This window comes from Dendronephthya gigantea, unplaced genomic scaffold, assembly GCF_004324835.1.
Source record: "Dendronephthya gigantea isolate DGI-Jeju-01 unplaced genomic scaffold, DenGig_1.0 000023F, whole genome shotgun sequence".
Taxonomy (NCBI): Eukaryota; Metazoa; Cnidaria; class Anthozoa; order Malacalcyonacea; family Nephtheidae; genus Dendronephthya; species Dendronephthya gigantea.
This window is the reverse complement of record NW_021163033.1, coordinates 2241193-2264381: the sequence shown is the minus strand read 5'-3', so window position 1 is coordinate 2264381 and position 23189 is coordinate 2241193. Positions and strand designations below refer to the sequence as shown.

At 34.6% G+C, this 23189-nt stretch overlaps 2 long non-coding RNA genes across 5 annotated transcripts; both read right to left on the bottom strand.

Moving 5' to 3' along the window:
• Positions 1–2074: 2074 nt before the first annotated feature.
• LOC114522619 lies at positions 2075–11175 on the bottom strand. Of its 3 annotated transcripts, none has more exons than XR_003686916.1 (3): positions 4138–4158; positions 3697–3814; positions 2075–2365 (listed from the first exon to the last, which is right to left on the bottom strand). It is a non-coding gene; the product is annotated as an uncharacterized LOC114522619 (long non-coding RNA). The 3 variants fall into 3 exon arrangements; XR_003686917.1 differs by lacking the exon at positions 4138–4158 and adding an exon at positions 3912–3931; XR_003686915.1 differs by lacking the exon at positions 4138–4158 and adding an exon at positions 11048–11175 and having other exon boundaries at positions 2076–2365.
• Positions 11176–20461: 9286 nt separating this feature from the next.
• On the bottom strand, positions 20462–21940 carry LOC114522666. Of its 2 annotated transcripts, none has more exons than XR_003686925.1 (3): positions 21857–21938; positions 21176–21320; positions 20462–20813 (listed from the first exon to the last, which is right to left on the bottom strand). It is a non-coding gene; the product is annotated as an uncharacterized LOC114522666 (long non-coding RNA). The 2 variants fall into 2 exon arrangements; XR_003686926.1 differs by having other exon boundaries at positions 20463–20813; positions 21176–21312; positions 21857–21940.
• Positions 21941–23189: the final 1249 nt, after the last annotated feature.

Here is a 23189-nt window from a genome sequence, read left to right as displayed (position 1 = left end):
TACTGAAACATAATAGTTTATGAAATCAAATTTTTCTGAAGCCTATTTAGGTTTATCTATCCATTCAAGATTACAATAAATCCAATTGATCAGTAATTGCTATATATTCCCTGTTTCCATACAATATAATAATGTTTGCCACATGCCTTACGTCATATAATTACTCTCAGGAAATGCATGATGTTCTCCTTGGAACAAATTAAATGTTCAGGTCGCTTTTATTACCCTTGTAAATACTGTCCTTTCTACTTTCACGCCAATGGCCCCTATGTCTCTTCTATTCGCATGGTGTATGATGGATCGTTATGAAAAAGGAAATTCAATGTAAATATTGATATCTTCGGGTAAGACGGATTGTCCGGAAAAATAATTTTCCTTTTCACTCGTAGATTTCTAAAGTAAATACTCATAATTCATGTCGTGCAAAATTCAAATATATAGTTATTAAAAGGCAAGCGGTTTAACAAAAGGAATCGTGCATCAGCACATGCTCTAGACAAACTTCACTTTAGCAATGTCAGTTTATTTATTAAGTACATGTTCTTAGTCTCATATCAAGCTAATCTTCGACGTCAAAAGGCTTCAACGAGATGAAAATCATGAAATCCACGAGTTTTTCATGGCATTAGGCTCACCTGTGACATTTTCAGTTTTGTTTGTGATGTTTAATGAAATAAGGCTGAATATCATCGATCGTGTCATTATTGATTGAGGTAGAAACATGTTTGGTCGATTTTCGTAATTGATTTTAATTCGGCGTGATGCAATTACAGTCCTAAAGTGGTCGGATGTTGCCGCGAGGTCTTTAAGCGATTCTTTCAAGTACCAAATCATTTATTTTTGCATGTTAGTGCGCAAAACGCGCGAGCTGCATGGCATTATTCTGGTATGCTATGAACTGTACGCGAGATAATAACCAGTTAATCGAAGACTGATTAAAGCTTGTAATTCCAAGTTTAGAATCCAGGAATATAATTTCACATTTAATCCTAAACTTGACCCTATAATCCTAACCAAACTACTCGGAAACACTAGAGGCATAAGTGGGGTACTTGTGTATTCATATAAAATTTCAAATGTAAAAACAATATAATCGCTACTGGGTTGCCAAATTTGTAACTTTTGGAGGCCAAACTCTATCACAATGGCCCTTTCTATGGCATATTTTGTTACTTTTGTCACGACATATTTACATACATGCATTATCTTCAAAGGAACATGTGCTTTACAACAGCGTCTGCGCAACGGTTTTTCATGCTTGAAAACATTGTTTGCATGGTTAGACTACTGCATGTTTTTCTGAACAAGAAATATACCTCGATATTTATTTAGAAATATACCGAACCAAATTATGTTCTTATAAATAATATAGCAATCTCACCATATATATTTTATATAAAATATAGCAGCAATCTCACCTTGAATCTCACCTTTAGTAACCTTTACCAAAATTTCTTATAGAAGTGGGAAACTATAGCAACTTAAATTGTTTTATGAGAAACTTAATTCTATCAGTTTCATCGATTTGGCTAGGGAAAGGCTAAGTAATTCCAGGTTTCATAGCGACGATCAATATTGAATATTAATATAGACAAATATAATATATATCCTATTGGATTTAGGGTTTGTTTACATGCTTTTACTTGATTGAAAATATTAAAATACACGAACATAACAATTATTCCGGCCTACAATAGCGTGTGCCTATTTGGTTTTACATGGACATATTTTGTATTCTCAATGTTTAACATTCGACACTAGTGCCCGCGCGCGACTGTGCATCCATATAATTATTATGAACACACAAGGCCAAATCTGTCATATTCAAAATGGCTGTCTCTGTTATAGTTCATTGTTTACCGGATGAAAAATACTTTACAGGTCAGAGTTTTTTGTTGAATATTATCGCTGTATATATAAGGTAATATTTAACAATTCACCTCCGAAGAAAGAAGTTAGAAGTAAATAAAAGGTAACTATCACCGCTTATACATACAGCTCAATTATAATTCTGTTCGATCGAGCGGTAATCTCTGGTTTAACAAGGCTGAGTTCACAAGGGTAGTAAACTTATTCATTCAGAAGAACTGTTTCCAATATATTTTTAATACTTGATTTATAGACGGCATGTTTATCATTCTTTTATAGTGATTTACAGACACACAAATAATGCAACACACAATAATCTCGGTAAATTTCTTGACAAAGCAATAGTTCATTTGTACTATGTTTTGCACTTATAAAACTGGTGTCCCCCGACCGATTGAAAACTAAACGCACATGATCTTCCACTGCAGCATTTTCTTTCATTTGTTGTTTTTCCATTCGGATCCGTTCTTTTGCAATACGTGCCGGGGGGGCGACACTAAATAACAAAAAATGGGAAGAAAAAAGCTTACCTTACTTAATGTTTGCAAGTCGTAAAAATCCATTGTGTTTTTTTTTCAAGTATATTTTAGGACAGTATGCGAAAGCCGTTTATAATTTCTTTTAAACAAACTTTCCTTTTTCAAAAAGTAAATTCAAAAACTTCATTTTTCGATTGCGGTTAACAGGCAACCATGAAAAATATTGAAACATACCTAAGTTTAGTGTGCAGTGATAACCAATTTGTTCAGTGATAAAAGAAGAATGTGCAGTAATAATTGATAAAATGAGAAATTGCAGTGATAAATGGTATTTTCTCAACAGACCTCATTCTGCTGAGATGGATTCATCAGTAATTGTCCCCAAAAATGCTGGAAATTAGGTCATAGGGACTGAAAAATACCGAAAAATTTCTACAGAAACCCTACAATTGGCCCATCTTTGAATTTCCAATTTCCAGTTCGGGCCATTTTTATCATGCTCCCCTCTCCTTGTGATGGATGATACGTGCAGTGATAAAAATTCTTGAAATTAGCTATGTATTGAAATCACACTTTTTTGACGTGGAAATTAGCTAAGTCAGTTTTGCGCATCAGTTCTGCTCATAACAATGCGAGGTTGTCTACATTTAAAATTGCCTGAATCTCGTTTATTTCGAATTTTTCTGCACATAAACAATACTTTATACTTATTTAGTAGCGTAACAAACTAGTTTTGGTAGAAGTTATTCAGGCAGCACATCCCATTTTCAAAAGTGTACAAGTTCAAATATAAACTCAAACCGTTTGTTAAAATACGGACTTGACTTTCACTTTAAAGTTTGAAGATACTTTTAGCAGATTGCATTAGACTATTTTACGGTAATTGATGTATTTTGACCAACTGAATGAAAGGGCTGTGAAATAGCAATCAGCAATCTACAGACCACAATACAGTGTTTAATTGAACAGTTAATGAAAACACAACACAATACATAGCAGCAGGTGAGAAAAATACAACAAGTCGTAAGGGAAATTGTTTGTCTGCCAAAAATCTATAAACAGTTTATTATAATAAAGAAGTGATATTTTTCTGTAACATTTGTATAATATAATATAATATAATATAATATAATTAATATAATAATTAATATAATATAATATAATATAATTTGGATAGTATAATTGTATAACATTTGTATAATATCATGTATAGCTACTAAAATTTTCAGCATAAAAACGTTTTTCAAAAGTCGATGAAATCTTCTTTTAACAAGAAGCTATAAAATATACTGTATATACATTTTTACGACGTTATAACTTCTGAATAATAAAATGCAAGTATACTCACGCGATTTTTGGTCCTACTCGAGCGATAATGGCCTCCAGACCAGGAGGCCATTCCTGTGGACGCGATTAACAACACCAACGTTAAAATTACGACAATTCTTGCCATATCTCTCAATTCTCTGTGTGAAGTGATAATATATAGAGTTGTGTTAGATATATGTATATGTAGATTAGAGATGTGATTTACTACAACTGCCTCAAAACTTATATACACACATTTCTGATTTCTTTTTTTGTACAATGGGAGTCTCGTCTTCTTAGTCAGCTTAGGAATTTTTTCTAGACTTTTGTTTATATTGAACACGATTAGGATTCTTACTTGGGCTCTTAACTTACTTCCCATAGATAGAAAAACACACGCGCTATCCTAAATATCAGCCAGTCATAATATTTCACTGTTTATGTAATAGAATATATGGCTTGCATTATGAGTAATATCAACCTCCTCAGCTTTGAAAACTCCGCATTGGTTCTTTCAGAATGGACTCTTAACTTGAGTATCGTCACTCTATATGCTCGCGTAATGTTTAAGTAAAAAAGGTCTTTAAAACACTAAATGACCGTTTAAGTATATACGTGTGTCAGACGATATTTGATATCAATCCTAATATGCCTGCTATAGTGCTTTATTATCCTAACGAATTATGACGCGAATTTATTATGACGCGAATTTATTATGACGCGAAATGCAAACCGCGATTCGACGTTCTGGCGCCGGTTGTATGAAAGCCGGATAGTGCTATCCACCGGATAGTTGTTTTTATATCGCTTTAAAATCGCACGTTGTTGGGAATAACTTTGATGAAATCTTAGTATTCCTAAGGGCTGCTTTCCAGTTACGCGTTTTTATACGCACGTACACGCACGGAAAATTTTGAAATGTTTCTACATCTTTATTATTTAAATCCAGGTCTAAAAGTGCATACTAAAATATACGGGAAACGAAGGGCGCTTTCCATTAAGCGGCCAAAATGGTCAGACCGCGGTCATATTTTAAATTGAAATAGAGTATTTCGTTAAGAATATGGCGATAAAACTTTATTTCCCACGCTAGGCAGATGTAAATAACGATATACTTGAATGCAAAGTTCTTAAAACACTCTAAAATCACTATCCCGTGGACAGCGCTGTCCTGCTTTCATACAGCCGGCCGGCCCTGGTTTTGAAACCGTTAGACGTTTGCTTTTGACGGTTTCAACAGCTGGAAGTGTCTGCATGCATGCATGTGCCAATTTTCCAGCCTGTTTTCAAATCCATAGATGTTCTTCGAGAAAGCGACTACAACAATTCAATACGTTTGGCGGTTATGGCGGTTTATCTTGACATACTTGTGTGTGAACAACATTCAAGTACAAAATACCAACAGTATTAAAAGTGCAACTCCATATATTGTTATTGTGTCCTCAAATTTTGTCATTGCCATCACATTTGGAAGATGGCTTACTACGGATTTTTCATCATTTCCGCTGTTTTACCTGTAGCTTATTTGTTGAATTTAATTGATATAATGTCGCGAACGTGGGCGTAGGGCGTGGGGCATGAAAGCAATGACGTAATCGCACATGAAGAATATCACGCAATCAACGGTTGCCAGATGACTGTCTTAGAACACTTTTTACCTAAGATAGTCATGCATTCATGTTCCGGTTTCGCATTTTTCATACCGGCTTGGTGTGTGCTTTAACTCAATCCTAAACGTAAGAGTTTCGTACCGTTTTCCGCTTTTTTACGCCCAGAAAAACTTAACATTTTAGGGCTGTCTTCCACTGTCGCGTTTTTCATAAGCACGTAACTACACGTCCGTACACGCCCGTACACGTCCGTACACGCCCGTAAAAGTCTAAATCCTTCTATATGTCATATTTGAAATTTTCTATATGTCATATTTGAAATAGATTTTCCAAAGTTTTTCATTTTTCAAAAGCAAATAAATTTTGAACTATCATTGTATTCTTGTAGATTACTTAACGATGATACATTTTGACTTCTCTGGCGTCCATAGATTCCAATTTTTGCTTCCAGACATTAATTTATGTGCTCCTAAAAACTGAAAATTTGCGTCGCGTTGCCGCACCGCGTCCGCGGTCTGTGTGGGCCTTTAGGCGAATAAAGTGAAAAGGGAAATAAATCTTTCCGCATATTTTATAGTACTCATTTGTGGGCCCATGTGTTAAATGATAAAAAAGAATGGATTTTTTTTAACATTTTCGCGTGTAAAAAAACGCGTAAGTGGAGAGCAGCCGTTCTAGGAATTATTCTCCTATTTTTTTAGATATGACATATATTAAGGATTTAAACTTTAATGTACGTGTAGCTACTACGTGCGTATGAAAAACGCGGAAGGTGAAAAGCATCCCTTATACACTTATAATATAAATAAATAAACTGTGAATAAATCAAGGAACTTAGTTTTCCGCATTGTTGTTGACCTTATGATGTTAAATGATAAAAGATGCATCCACCCTTTTCTGAGCATAAATATTTAGAATTTTTAATATCCTTTTCCTCATAAACATCTTTTTTTGACAGAAATAAACCGGTTAGCTAAAATTATCACAAAGCGGCGTGAAATTTAATGTGTCATTATTGATGCTCAAAAACTGAGCTGCGGAAGGGGTGTGCAAAATTCATTGCTGGTAATATATCTATGCATGCGTAAATAAATCACATTACATAAAATGCGCTTAACGGGAAAGCGGCCCTTTAGGTGGTTTACAGTCTGTGTTGTGTCTAGAGTCTATCTAGTTTCTTTTCATATTGAAGTACTGTAGACCTATTTCTAAGAATTTTATGTTCTGCCGAAATGTTAAACATGCTTTTAGGGCCTGTTTTATACATGGAGCGAGTTATCCCGACTAGGCGAGGTAAAAAGCGCATCACATCAAAGGCTTAACCTGATTAGTCTTTCATCATATGCAGTTTGCCTATAGCCGGGATAACTCGCTCCTTGTAAACAGGCCTTTAGTTCACTATAATGAATAATTAAGGGTAAGGTTTGGCTAATTCTAAATTATGCATGCATGTAGTCCCTAATGTTATGAGCAGAAATAATTGATACACAGAAGCCGCTTGCCTGTAATCCTCAGTTTAATTCTTGTATATTTGGATAAAAATTTGTTAAAATCGCCAACTTAAACTAATTAAAGAGTAGGAAAATAGGAGGTTCTTATATACATGCTTTATTTCTCACGTAAATAATTAAATTCGAAATTGAAATTAGCATCTCCGGCACTGTTTGCAGTGCGGTTAAGCGCATGAGAATTTATTACAAGATATGGAGATTTGAAACTGAGTATCTAAGGTTTACACATTATTATATTTCGCAACCCAGCTTTCCAAATTTTGCTAGGTTTCTCCTTCATATGTGGCGATGAGTATTTCTAGCTTCAAATATAACTTATAATAGGGGAATAATCCATTCATCAACTCTATATCGTTAGCGAAGCTGCCTGTTTAAGTGTGACAAAGCTATATTTTTAATCTGCGGTGGCCGAATTGGTGAATTTGACTTTGTAAAGTATATGACAACATGTGAAATTTAACAAAAGTCTTGTCACCATAATACTGAACAATTTTCAAATTTAGTTTTCGCGTGATATTAAGAATTATCAGAGCCGAGTTTTGTGTCATCAGCATGCAGAAACCGTAGACTGAGTCAGATAACGCTAACCTATATCAACACCGCGGAAAAATGTCTGCGCACGCGCCGGAATATCAAAATATAATGGTAAATCTAAATATCAACTTTTGGAACAAAACATGCCCATTTTTTTGATAAAATATAAGTTAAGAAAAGGCAAAAATATACAAGACGGCCAGACAGAACATAAATTAAAAGCCTTCTAGCATTTTGAGTATCGAACGAACTGGAATTCACGGTAAATTTTCCTTTTTTTACAGGGTGGCTTTAGAATATTTTTCGAAAACAAAAGTTTAAACCTAAAAGTTAAGAAAACCCGCGGAAAGTTAAGCTTTCTAATCTATTTAAATTGTAAAATACATCTTAATTTTCAATCATTGAGAACACGCAAACGTCTCGTATCTGGCGACATGTTTTTTTTTAATAAAACGTGTCTCAATTAAAAGTTCGGAAACTGTCGTTGCTTATTTTATAAACAAAATGTTTGAGACGAAAAATTTGTTAACAGTCACCTTTTGCAGGTGTTTTTGTAGGATGCCACTTCTAGGACTCTCTGGGCGTTTTTTCTCTTAGTTTCTATCATGCAATGTTTATTTATGCCCTCGAAATATGGATTTGAAGACACGAATGAAATGACTCCTTTTTGCCGCCATTTTTAGCCTTCGGAAACGTTCGGTACCGCTTTTTAATTATTTTTAATCTCACTTACAGGCAGAATTGACGCGTGCGCAGACGTTTTTCTGCGGTGTTGCTATTAGCTATTCTGTAATCTGATCAGTCGAGATGCCCACCGTCTATCAGCAAATTTGTTTTCTCTGCTGTGAATAGCAAAAACCTAAATACATAGCCGATATAGCTCAGAAGTGATGGAGAAGAAATTAAAACACTTTTTAAAAGTGCTGTTCCCAGAGACACGCTCGCGTAGCTAATATATAATATTGTTATACATCACACCGAAACCTCATCCATTATTTATTCCTTATTTACCCCGAACTTCTATGTAAAATGATTTCTGCCCTATCTATGTATGGTATTGAGCACTCTCTAGTATTTCGTAAACACAACGACATCAGATATGGCTTAATTACTCCGGCGCCAGCGAAAATTCGCCTAGATCTTGTTTTGGTTTTGGTTTTGGTTTTGTTTTGGGGTTTTTTTATTATTTTTATGTGAAAGTGTTAAAAGTGGGAGATATAATAGTATTTGAAAAGTGTATGTGACCGTATTAATCTACGTCACAGTTTTGTCTCCCAAGAGTTGTGGTGCACGTACAGCTCGAAATCTTTGGCTAATTTTCCGACGCACTATTTGATTTCGCTCGCATGATACGACAATTCCTGCAAGAGGAATAAATAAACCGTTCAGTTTGATGCTGTTCGATTAAGTTTAGATTTAATTGGGTTGATAATATATTTAATACATGTATATTTTGGTCCTATTTTAATAATATATATTCGCTGCTATTTCGCCGTTCAACAAGATGTGGTCGTGTATGGGCGCGTTGACACGTCGCAGTTTCCACAGGATTGAAGATTGATTATAAGCGCGAATTCCAAAGTGTAAGACAAAGTGAACGTATCGTGTGGTTTATTTACATTTTTGAACAATTGAACTTCTATACTTTTTAAATACGATGTTCTTCTGAGTGTCGCGATTGAATAACATTTAGGTTCTCAAGGCATCTATAGATTTATAAATGAGTATGAAATGTATTGTTACTCCGCCTGCGTATGCGCAGTGGAGTCTTAAAATGCCATGGTCTTTTTTCCTTTTCGTCGTTTTGGGCGACAGAAGTTGGCATTTCTACAGGTAACCCAAAACATTTTGACCGAGAAGCCCTGGGTTACATGGTCCACGGATGAATTAGGTACATCAGTTGGCATGCAGGCGGAGTGAACGCCTTGAGCAGGCGTCTTGTTTATCTTCAGAAGCTTTATATTGAAGACTGCATGGCACGTGCGTGGCACGCCTGAGTTAACACCAGAACAGGCGTTTTGTTACCATTTTAATTGCGCAAGCCATTTTTTAATTAACTGCTAATATTAAGATCTTACTGCTATGCACCTTTTTTGATATCTCAGTGAACCTATTAACCGTAGTGGATAGCAAAATTGCTAGCCTTAATGCTATTAATCGTTGCGGTATATATACACCAAATAATTACTCATTACTGTAAATTTCATTAGATTTTTCTGGACATATGAAAATTTAAGTGAAAATTATGAAAATTGCATGACTGCTAAAAACTGGCTGCTAAATTTCAAACACTCAGCTATATTAAATCTTATACATATACATACTTCATCAGTGGTAAAGCAAGTTTTCATTACGTTTTCACTGAGACATATGAAAATTTATGTGCGCAAACCGTTTCTTAATTGACGGTAAAAACTATAATAACAGCTATATCACCTTTGTTGAACCTATTCACGGCAGTGGGAAAGGCAAAATGTCTAGGCTTGATAAGTTTTAAACGTTAGGATGTGCACCTTATATGAATTATAATGTCTTCATTATCGCATACAAATGTATTCTATCCTATTCTATATTAATGATCATATTCCTAGACATATGAAAATTTAAATACACATGCATGTAAGCCGTTCTCTAAAGGCGGCTTGATAAAAACTAACGTTTCAGGTATAATAAATCTTATTAAGACTTCAAAAGCGTAAGTTTCATTAATTTTTTCCAGACATATGAAAATAAGCAAGCTGCAAGCTGTATTTAAACTCAACGCTAAAACACATTGGAATATTTAAATAGCGCATGCATGGCAAAATCCTATAGGCTTGATAAATTTTAAACCATCGGGTATAGAATTTATATGACATATTCAGTATCGTAAATTTCATAATTTTCTTTAGACATATAGAAAAGTCATTTAACTACTTTCAATGTAAATTATTGCAAACTTCGAACATTCATTACAATCTGATAGAGCTTCTTCAGCGTAATACGATGTTCAACGTAGAAAAGCGTAATTTTTTTTTATAATGTTTATTAGGAGTTTAATTTATTGCAAAATTGATCGCTGTCGGAAAACGCTGGAAAGTAAGATACGATGCAAAAAACATATGCGTTTGCATTATGTGATTATGCGTTCTTTATAATTTTGGAATGACACCTAACGCACTAAATCGGGTTACTTACATAATATGCTGTTGTTTTTTCCAGGTATTACTACTGACTTATCTTTTAAATTTGTTATTTCTTACGGAATTTAGCACGAATTTGACGTTAAGTTTACCCTCTAATTTTTTTTTGCTTGGAAATAACGTCTCTCTCTCTTGCGTTCCGTTTTGCCTCATTCGAGTGTATATTAATATTCATATAACTGCTGAGCATGTTGTAGCTAGCTAAATAAGTTATATTCGCCTTTAGTACAAATATGAGACCGCGCCGGCTGGCAACCGTAACTGCCTCTCTATATACAAACTAGAAAACATTGTTGCGATTTGCTTTTATATGTCCTGCTGGACTAAGACGTCAGGAAACATGTTAGAAAACTTACACTCGGTGTTTCCCTTTTCAATTTTTCATAACTACAATTTTACAATCATATTCGCAAGCATGTTTTTAGGCTTATCTAAGCTTTTTCTACAATATGATCGATGATACTTTCTTCAACAAGACAATTTATATATACGCCTAATTCAATGTATATATATAATTCAAATCTTTATTAAAATTAAGTAAGATATTACCGTACCTTCTTCGCCTTTCGCAAAATATTTTCTCGAACTTTCTACATATACTTCCTCGCTCGTTGCGAATACTGCAGCGTTGCGTTAGGAAATTCTTGTTTATATAAACCCAAAGCTCGGAAATGATGATTGATTATGAACGCAAGCAAACACATCTGCCTGCATGCGTGGTTGGTCGCTAAAATATTAAACACTATTTTTCAATTATCTGCCTGCATATGTGTCTCGCGTTTAAACATGCATGCAATATTTAATTTGCGACTGATTTATCCTCAGTGTTTCCACAAACTATACAAATATAGGGAAGCTTCGTGCCCAGAGGGATGGGTCGGTAGAAAATGTTAGCGAAATGAGAAAAACTAAGGAATTTCGAATAGGATAAAGACAATAAAAGTATTATATATGTACTTATGATGAACATAGTGCTGACCACGCTATGCGGAATTGTACGTGTATAAGGAACTATTTAAATTGTTAAAGGTCTGCGTATTTGAATTTGTCATGCATGCATCATATATAATTCACATTAACAGGCACGTATGTATCCAATGCATAGGAGTATAACTACCAACATGAAGGAGGAACTAGCTGCGTATCTCTTACATTATTAAGAAGCGCTTGCCAAATATAATATACTTATATTGACCAGTTTTAATTAACACAACAAAGCTATATATACACACCTTTTTTTATTTAACGGGTATATTCAATTTTAAACAAAATTTCCAATAAACTTCGTAAAAAATTAAGGACTTCTTATAGTTAAGTCAACTCGATTCAATATGGATGCTCACGAATGATTTCATGCATAAGTAAGATTTTTCAAAGATCATTTATGTGTAGCTATTCATTTATTTTGAATTTAGCTTCGGATTCATTTGCCTCTCGTGCATCCACGCAAAAATTCCGCCACCCAAAACTGGCCACAAACCTTTCCTGACGAATTTATTAATCTACGCACTCCTAAACAGAATCTGAACGCAAGGCCTGTTTCAGACGTCGAACTTTTCATGCTCCGAAACTAATGTTAACAAGACGCCTGTTCTGGCGTTAACTCCGGCGCACGTGCCAGTTTTCAATATAGAGCTTCTGAACATAAACAATACAGTTCATATTCGCATTTAGATGCCTTGCGAACCTAAATGTTCGATCGCGAAATTCAGAAGCACATCGTACTTTAAAAAGTATAAAAGTTAAATCGTTCAAGAATGTAAATAAATGGTATAATACATTCGCTTTGTCTTACACTTTGCCTTTGGAATTCGCGCTTATATAGTTATATTAAATCTTCAATCCTGTGCAAACTACGACGAGTCAAAGCGCCCATACACGACCACATCATCTTGTTAAACGGCGAAATAGCAGCGATATTACTAAAATAGGACCAGAATCTACACGTATTAAATATATTCTTACCCCAATTCAGTCTAAACTTAATCGAAAAGCATGAAAAGAACGGTTTATTTGTTCCTCTTGGAGGAATTGCCGTATCATGCGAGCGAAATCGAATCGCGCATCGGAAAATTAGCCAAAGCTGTACACCACAACTCTTGGGAGATAAGACTGGGACATAGATAAATCCAATCACATACACATTTAAATACTAGAATGTTTCGCGCCATTACACACTTGCGACGACGAAAAATAATAAAAAAAAAAATAAAAAAAAAAAAAACAAAAACAAAACAAAACCGAGGCGAATTTTCAACTCCGTCGCTGACGCCGGAGTAATGAGCTAAAGTCTTTGTTTAACTTCATTTACATTCGATTATAGGCACATGAAAAGTTCGACGTCTGAAACGGGCCTTAGTTTCATGATATGATGATGTGTAATTTTATTTACTGCGAAGTTTTTTAAGCTTCGAGAATTAGAATTTTATACTGAATACCGAAGAATCAAACAATTTTCTACACCTACATCAACGGCGTCCTTGAATGCCATTTGAATTAAGGCCTTGGGGATTTATGTTTTTTAAAATTACAGCAACACACAATAAAGGAAGTCGATCTTCTATTAATTAATTTGCTTTCGAAAACACACAAGACAAATTAACGTGTGACAAAGCCTTATGCAAGCAAGACGTGGTTAACTTGCTTTCATTTGCTTTGTAATTAATCTAACAGGTAAAATGTGTATGTTTGCATCGACTGTCCTCAAACATGCACCTCAGTCCACTGTCGATGTGTAAATTTGCTTAAAATTATACCACGCGCGAGGAGTGTTTGAATTATTCCTCAATTTGATATATTTGCTGTGATTAATTAGTAAGCGCGGCATTATGACATATTTTTATGAGCAAACATATATTATTGTATAGAGAGTTGTATTATATGAAACTTGCAAATAAAGCGGGATGAAGAATCAAATAGAAAGACCTTTTTTCTGTCGCTTACATGTAGACGCACTTTCTACGTGCATTTGGGGTATTTCATTGAATAAGAAGGCTCAATGTAACGGGTATACTACTTTCGCCATAAACTAAATTAACAGTAATGTCACTATAGCGCGACGGTAGTAATTTTCGTATACGTTAGAAGTCGGTATGCTTCAGAAGACCGTATAGTTCAGAAGACCGTATGCGTGCGACAAATCGCAAAGTTTAACGTACTTTTTCTTTCGCATTCGAACTTCTTGCAGACGCGATCGGGAAAATTTTAAACGGAAACTGTTTTGAACCGGCTGTGGTTCTATACGTTATTTCGACATTTGTAGAAATGTCCAAATGGAGAAAATTGTAGTCCTTAAGGCGGATTTCCATTCAGAAAATGTAAATTACATGGCTTTTAATCTTGCACATTGTCCTAGTTGCTGAAACGGGATCGTGATTTTCACCAATTTGAGGCTGAGCTATAACTGCCTCGCGAGGTCGTTTGCTCAGCTGATAGCTCTCGTTCGGCGGGCTTTAAGTTGGCTGGTTGAAGTCCCCGGGTACATAATTGTTCCAAAAAAATTTTTCTCATACAAAAATCTTATGAAACCTAACATTGTTTATAGCAATTACATGTATATGTTGGTGTTCAAGCAATTATGACTTCCCTTTTACTTCCCTTTGATTGAAATAAGATGCCAGATATTAGAACGCCACGCCATCCGTTTGTAAAATTATATTTATATTGCATGCAATTCATATTTGTCGTTCTGACTGCGAGCGTGCCCGCTGAGTAAGCTGAACGGTTAGATATCAGATAAAGGACTCGATAATTTGCATTCTGTATAATAATAATTTAACGTTTGATATTCTACTATAATAATGGAGCATTTTCAGTCTGAAAGTCATTTATATATTATAAAGCACACTCGACATCAACAACCAGCCCTCAGAACAATTCTCAATAAACTTATCATACTAAAACAAACCCTTTTTATTTAAACCCAAAATTCGGCAGGCGGTACATTTTGAAATTTTATTAAAAATAGTTAGTGATATAATTATATGTATAAACTTTCTATCGAGACTAAAACAATTTTGCTAGATTAAAGAAATTCTTTTACGCTAGCCGGACTTAAACCAGAAATTATCAAAATGACTTTGTAAACGAAGATGCTTTTGCTTTTTGTAATTTTCCGTTTATTTTTTGCTTCTCGACTGTTTTTCAGGAATTTTTATGCCATTATTGGTTTCAAATTGGTTAAAATGTGTTTTGTTCCGTTTACAAAAACTTTTAATTAAACATATCGTATTGCGCACGGACGCCATGCAGTGCAAGATAATCTGGTAATCTTGACCGCCCATTGCAGGAATCAATCTGTTTGCCCGATAAGTCGAAGCACTAAAGCAGACGCTTCCTTTTTAAGATGATTTATAACTAAATATTCTTACGCTCATTAAGGGCTGTTTATATGAGCTCGGTTACCCGAGATTAAACAAAGCATTAGATGATTTCGAAGTATTGAAATAAGTCTTTACGCATGACACCAAACAAGCACATGCATGCAATATAGTTAGAATGACTACATGCACGACTGCCAGAATCATGTTATATACTCATTTCAATACCTCAAAGTCATCTTTCGTCGAATCTCGGCCAAGCAGGATCATCACACAGGCCTTTAAAATCACAAATAAATTTATCTGATCTGGTATCTCTTGGATCAGCGCTTCATATTCATAGTGCATGTAGCTATTTGCATGGTCTGAAAGCAATTTTCGTACTTTTTTTCTCGTATAAAATATTTAAGGCAATATTTGAGGCAGATTATGCGTGCACAGATGCACTGTTTTTTAAACATATATATATATATATATATATATATATCTATATATATATATATATATATATATATATATATATATATATATATATATATATAACCTAGTGAATACAGGTTATTATTAAAAGGAGATTTTTTATTATATCGCATATTTTGGCGGGAAAACGCTCAAAACCTAAAAACTTTTCGGCGTACCACTCAAAATCCATTTATTTTACCGTTATTCTTTAGATTATGTTGTGAACTAAGTTTTGAACTGTATTTGGTGAATGCAAAACACCAAACAAAGGAGTTATTACAAAATATAATGCGGCGGCTATCAACAATGTTATAATGTCAACGCCATTATAACTGAAATGAATACAAAAGAAGCTTCGATTCAAGTGTCATTTTCTTTTCGGCGTATCCGGAGAAATCTTTTCATTTTCACAATATTTTGAGATTATACAGTAAACATACTTTGTGGATGCTTTTCAGGTTTGCAAAACATTTTTAATGCTGAAAATTTTAGTGCTGTTGCATGAAGATATAACTGAGGTTTTGAGCATATATTACGCGACAAAGAAAAATATCTCCTCTTAATTAAATTCGTCCCCGAAGTTGACTGAACAACTTAGTTAGACGCCCCCATGCAATATCGAATCAATAAAGCTGAAATGTTTTATGCACATTCGCCGAAGGCGACAGGCGTGTATGTATAACAAAGGAGAAATATGTCACGGAAAAGTTGGCAGGGTCTTCGGCGTACGTATATATATTTATACATAAGTTAAGGTTATTTATTTGCTTTTCAAATGACATCCATGCATGTACGCGTCATTCTGTTAAAAAATGAAAAGTCGATAAAAATTACATTCTTCCGCCGATGGGAATTGGACATTTTTCTTTTGAAAATTTGTCAAACAAGGCTTTGAAATGCTAATTATCCGGCACTGAAACAGAAATGCAAATTTATCGCAAACTCCTTCTTGTGCAAAACAAGCGCCTTGTTCATTGAATTAAGTTGGCATTATCTTTTGTCTCTATGTGCATGCCACTTCGAATTCCCATAAGCAGAAAATCTTGATTTGAAGCAACCATACACACAAAAAACAGGTGTGTAGAATTACACACCAAGGTGTGTTTGACTACACACCAAGGTGTGCTCAATTGCACGCCATGGTGTGTAATTTCTGCACACCTTTCTACGCGCTTTTAGAAAGCACACCTTGGTGTGTAAGGAAACACACCTTTGTGTGTACGCAAACACACATTCGTGTGTTCGAAAACACACCTTTGTGTGTTAGCGAAAACACCTCCTTTTGCACACCTTTTCTTTTACTCATTAAGGTGTGTAAAGTAACACACCTTTTCACTGAAAACACACCTTTGTGTGTTTGACAGCACACCTTGACCCATCCAAGAAACATCTTTTGATGTGTTATAAAACACACCTTTAAATTATTAACAATATGCTTGATTGGCCTTATTTATTACCTATAGTATTTTAGTGCGTCGATAAAAGCGTCAGCCTTACGAGGAATTACACAAGTCACAGGAAATTTCACGCTGTTCCATTGCATTTAAATTTAACTTTTTGCTTTAAATTCCTGTTATCTTTGGCCTGCGTTTCAGCTTTGATCAGTATTAAAAACTCTAAACATTATATAAGACATAGATTTAAGGGAATTTACAGATCGTTGTGGTTTACTTTTGTAATAAGAATGATTAACTTGGGTTGTTTTTGAATATCTGCCATACAGACTTGTATATACAGGTCAGTGATCTGATACGTCATACGCTTTTAACCAATAAGAATGTCGCGAGGTGTGAAACCCACGCGCACGAAATACAAACCACTGATAGTGTTTACATTTCCTTCTCTACTGTGACAACTGTGCTTCGAGTCTGTTACAAGTTTAAATTATGTTTATTGTGAAGGCGATTTTAAGATTTTTTTGGAGATGAACACACGAGAGCTTATGATGTTGTATAAAGAAGAAATTATAAGAGGGTAAGTTGTATTGCAGTGCTTTTCGAATCGTTTGTGTCAAACATTTGTATCAATTTCAATATGGCCAACGAGTGTAATCAATATGGTTGTCTCTATCTATTTGTAGCGAATAAATTGATGGTTCCGTTACAAACGATGCAAAGAAATTCAAGACTTCGAAGGTCCCGAATAGCTTGAAAGTGAAAAGTCTGCTTCATTCTAATAATTCAGAGACCACCGAAGCGCATGGCGACGCGAACAGATTCGACATCACAAGAGAGACTTGGTGAGTGTTACGTTTTATCTTTCAAAATTTAATTGTTCTAGGTGCTTTTAGAAGGAGATTTACACGTATATCGGTGTATACATAAGGCTGTTTATGCCATAGTTTATGCTTGGTATAAAGAAAGCATATAATTCGCTAGGTGTAATCTTGATGAATTGTTTTGTGTCTTAATTTATGTTTAATATTTTGTATTCCTTTTGGGGGTTAGTAACATTCCAAAGGACCAATTTTTGTCCTCACTATACTGCATTTGCTTTCTAAATGTTGTAAATATTAGATAGTTGATTTGACTTGAGTGTTCCAGAATGGTTTATGATTTTTAATACTATAGACTTGACTACTTATCCTGAAAGATAGCTATATATACATATTTAAATAAAACTTTCCCATTTTAAAGAAACTATAGGAAATGTGCCCAGACCCCAATTTTTCAAATTTCAACAGAAGGTTATAATTCATGTAATTATACCTGCCTATACCTGACAATACATCCTAAATTCTTTTACCAAAAATAAATCTTAACTCATAAATTGGGTATCATTTAGCATGTTCTATTAATTAACAGATGCTTGTGCACATCTTAAATTGGAAAATTCTAAATACCAGATCCTCTTATGCATTTATTTTATATTTTCAGGTGACCTTTGTTGATTATGAAATCATGAATAAGGCGATGATGTTATTGCAACAGTTGAGCAGGCACCATACACTCCAACAAACAAGAACAAGGTGACCAACAAGACAAGAAAACACCACCAAGTGTCAAGTCGAGACGACATCAAGTCAATAAACTGTTTATAGAGTAAGACATTATTTTAAACTAAACTGCATGCTTCAAGATATTTATATAATTCATTACTGTGACTTCATGTTAATTCTTAATAGTATTGGAACTTAAAATATATTTATAAATTAATATTGTGTTTGTGTGTTTTCTAGCCCTGTTTATATGTTACTTTTAGGAAAGGTGTGCAACTTTTTACTTAAACAATTTGTGTGTTCTCCAGCACAGCTTTAGCTGTGTAATGAAACACACCATGGTGTGTATGAAAACACACCTTCTTTGAAAACACACCTTAGAACGTGTTAAAATTTGGACAAGCCAAAAACACATCTTTTGGTGTGTTTTTTGACACACCTTTTAGTGTGTTCTACACACCTTTTGGTGTGCACAAAAACACACCTTGCTATGTGTTAACACACCTTTGAAGATGCTTTTTGCACACCTTATGGTGTGTTAAACACACCTTTAGGTGTGTTTCAAAACCCACCTTTAGGTGTGTTAAAATTTGGACAAAAAAGGTGTGTAAATTTAACACACCTTTTTTTAGTGTGTATTTAGCAGACGATAACTTGGTTATTTCTGGTCGTCTAGGCAAGTCTTTATTGCAATACAAAAATGATATCATTTACTGTAGTATTTTATAGCTACACAGCTAGCAGTTTGTAATAATAAACTTTATTTAAAGAGGGTTACAATAGTACATTTTTACCTAAGCGGTATTCTTCCAAATGGCCCAAATTTGTCAAATTGAATTCGATTTTTTTTTATATACACAATGTATAGTTGCATGTGGTTGGGAGTAAATACATAACAAATTACTTACCGAAAACGAGTTAAATTTGCTGAAGTATATCGCTGAATAAAGTTCAATACGTCGAACAATAATTGTTTTACTATAATTACAAAGGTGATTATCTAATAATTTCTTTTCTTATCATTATAAACAAATACAAGCGAAAAAATCAACTCAAAATAACTTCCGTTTTATGTGGCAAAAAGTTTAGCAAAATTCTGCAACGCGGACTAGTTTCTATTTCGTTGATAAGAGCATTTTCTTTAAGATTGCATGCGTCCACATCTGAAACTTTACATGAAGAAACAACGCTTTGCGCTTATCACTCAATAATCATGCCCCGCGTTTACACTAGTATACAGTTGCGGTTGTGCTTCGGTTGCGCTTCGGTTCTGACCTCGGTTCAACCGCGATCAAACCGAGGTTTGACCCAGGATAACCGCGGTTCTTGTTAGATTATTTCTGGACAGTACTGTACACTCAATTTATCGGCATCACACGGCTAAAAGGGGCACCCGTGCATATATTTCATTCGTGCTCGGACTTTCTATTGTTTTCCCTGAGCACTAATAAAATCGGGTACGGGTAGCAATTTCAGCCGCGCCGTGCTATTAAATGGACTCTTTGATATTCGGGGAATAACGAAATGTGTACACGCGACATCATTATAATCAATATTCTCGTTGACAAACCAGTGGGTGAATTACTCAGGGATTAATCCGCGGTTACAAAAGTAGGTGAAGCATATGCAGTCATCCACCGAAACGGCGGAAGGAGTTAAGGCGATTCTCCATTACCGTCCGCTTCAAACGCGCCTGCGAAGTGGCTTCGTCCATGCGATCGTGAAGGGGCTGAAAAACAAAGTGCGCTCCACTGGCCCGCGGGTGTAGCGGACGTTACGAAGGATCGGCTTTATGCGCAGCAGCTGCGAATGAGTTGGGAAACGGAACATTGATTTTATCTCGGTGACCAAGCGGAGAGGAAAATTAAACGTACAGAGCAGAATCCACATGCAAGAGAGCGTAAATAATATTTTCAATCATAATATTGGCGTATTTGTAAATGAACAGTTCAAATTCGTCTGTAGAAAATGCTAATAAGGGGCGCTGTAAAACACACGTGTTTTACATGTGTTTTACAGCGCCCTGATTGAACACAATAGAGGATATGTTATGCGTTAATTTATATTGCCAAACGCTTTCTTTCGTAGTCAGCCTGACATATCTTGTTTAAAATTACATTCAAATTAATCAAGGTAATAATTCTGGTCATTATTTCCGTTAAGATGGCAAACGTTATGGCTATTTAGCAAACACATATTCAAAAATCTGATAAATGATTGTACACAGACAAAGATAATTTTTTTAATAATTTTGTCATAGAAAAATTGTCGTGCGTACACACAGGTGAACTCTTTTTAGAATTGTATTTCAAACGATAAAATCTGATGTTCGCCAATACACAAACAATTGTATATATAGGTTCTGCATTATTTTTTTTAATTATAGCGATGCTTTCTAAGGGAATTACAGTTCATATATTTACATTTTTCTCTGAGTCGATATTTGGCCCTCAAAATATTTTACTTACTAGGCCTGCATACAAATATCTTGATCCCATTATTTGTGCGACTGTGAACACAGTTTCCTGAGCAACATCTTCTTCGATGGGTAACTTTACCCAGTACTCTCTGTCTTCCGCAATATTTGCTGTTTTTCTGGCACTAAAGAAATGGCACATACAGATCATGGCAGCACGTTTGAATCCTTTTGACAGGTCGATAATCATTATAAAGACCAGTGGCAGATAGGGAAAAGCATTTAGCGCTAGTCAAAATAAAATATCGCGGCAAAATATAAATGGAATGAACAACAATGAACAGCAATGAACAAAAATAAAAAACAATGAACAACAATGAACAACAATGAACAACAATGAACAACAATGAACAACAATGAATAATGAATGTTGTAATATAAGTTCGGACCAAAGAGCCGAGATTTATCTTCGTTTTTGGGGGCGTCATTTCTCATGAGGTTTAGAAACGTGCTCGTGTATATAGCTCAGTGGCGAGCGACTACTTACATCCCCTTCGGATGAACCTGCAGGTTTATATGCTTCAGCTTCATTACTACTTCCCCAACCAGGATAGGCTGAGGAAAAGCTTACGGCCATCAATATCAGGAAAACGAGGAAAATACGAACGCCGTTCGCCATCGTGACTGGTTTACTAGAAAATGAATAACTCCCTTAACTATGTAAGCTAACAAACAACCGTAAAATTTTAACATCACCTCAAAGTCCTACACAGAATAGACTTTTATATGATGACACAGAATAGACTGTGACATCTGCAATATTAAAAACGGCATACGCCAGAGTCTCCCGCAAGCCTGGTCACCCAAGATTCAACAAAGTGTGAGATGATTTTGAAGTATTGAAGTAAGTAAGTCCTTATGAAAACAAAACATGCGCATGCTATTGTCGAAATGACTACACGACCAGGATCAGGTTATGCACTTATTCAGTAAACAACTGATACATTCCCTTGTATAATTACTGCTTATCCCATACAACATTAAAACCTATCCCATCCATGGGAATAGCATTTTCCCACTCGAAGTAAATATATTTTACTCAACTGCATGGTTTAATTTCACTAAACTGATTCTGAGTATAGATAAGACTTAGTTAAGCTGATTCAGTTTAAGTCATCTTAATTGACGATGACATTCACTTTACTTTGAAATAAACCTAATGACTTACCAACGCTTCAAAATTCGAAACGACTTGTTCTATCAAGGCCTTCGATCAACACTGGCAATATGAGTTCAAAGCAGTAGCTTTTTTCATTTAGAATTAATTATTCCATCGTGCAGTGTAAACATATATAGATACTTTTTGCAATTAATATTTACCAAAATTATTACTCGGCTCAGCTGTGTTTAATAATACAACAAAAGATACATGATTAATATGAGAAACGTAGATTATGCTATATGCAAATTTACCTAATATCACTGATGTTTACTAAGGTGTGAAAACAGGACGCGTTGATCACATTGAAACAAAATATTATATTAGCTATATTAGCTGTATCAAAATTTCACTCAAAAAGCACCTGCAAAAATCACTTATATCACGACTTCTGTGAGAAAAAACTGCACTGTGTTCAACGAAGGGCCTGCGGAGGAGGCAGCCGTGATTTGATTACGAATATATTATAGGCGTGACACCAAATTGTGTATGTTGTAAGTTTTAAGAAAATTTTTGTTCTTTTTGCAACGCAAGTTTGTTTGTGAACAATCGATGGTTGGTATCGATAAGTTAGGATTATAGGATTATGGTTAACCAGTTTAAGTTTGGGGATATAGACGATATAGAAATTTTCTCGTTCAAATATATGCTTTGTACGAACTTTCGGATGCCAAAGCTGCAAAACAATGATTAATGTCAACATGCACATTGTATAAAACAAATTTTACATATTAAAATTTTGTCACAAGTTAAAATATTGAGAAATAGTCGCCATAAAAATCGAAAATGAAAAAAATAATATAATAATATGAAACTGTGCATAGCATGAAAAGAAATCTATAAAACAAGAGACCAAAAATAGGGGGGGGGTGAAAATGATTGGTATAGAAATTTTTTTTCGTTACTTTTTTAAAAAAACGTTTTAATTAGATTGATAAATCTTTCAATCATCATTATATATACCACGTTCTTCAACTGAATTCAAATAATTTATGCAAAAATTACTGTCTTTCACGACTGTGTTGATCAACGTACGATTCGATATGATTCCTAAAAGTAAATAAAATTATCTAAATCCATTCTATTATTCGCAAAGCCTGTGAGAAAGGAAATTCTTATTCCCCTTCATTATTTGAATAACAGTTCTGTGTAAAGGTATATTATATCTATATATCCTATATTGTGTATTTTGAATTTTAATTAATCTGAATTTTAATTAATCTAGCTACCTTAATATAGCTACCTAATTAATAAAACAGCTATGATATTAAAACAGGTGAAAGCTGCATGAACTAGGATATATATAAAAGTTCTGTGCACGCATTTAGTATCGTGACCTTTT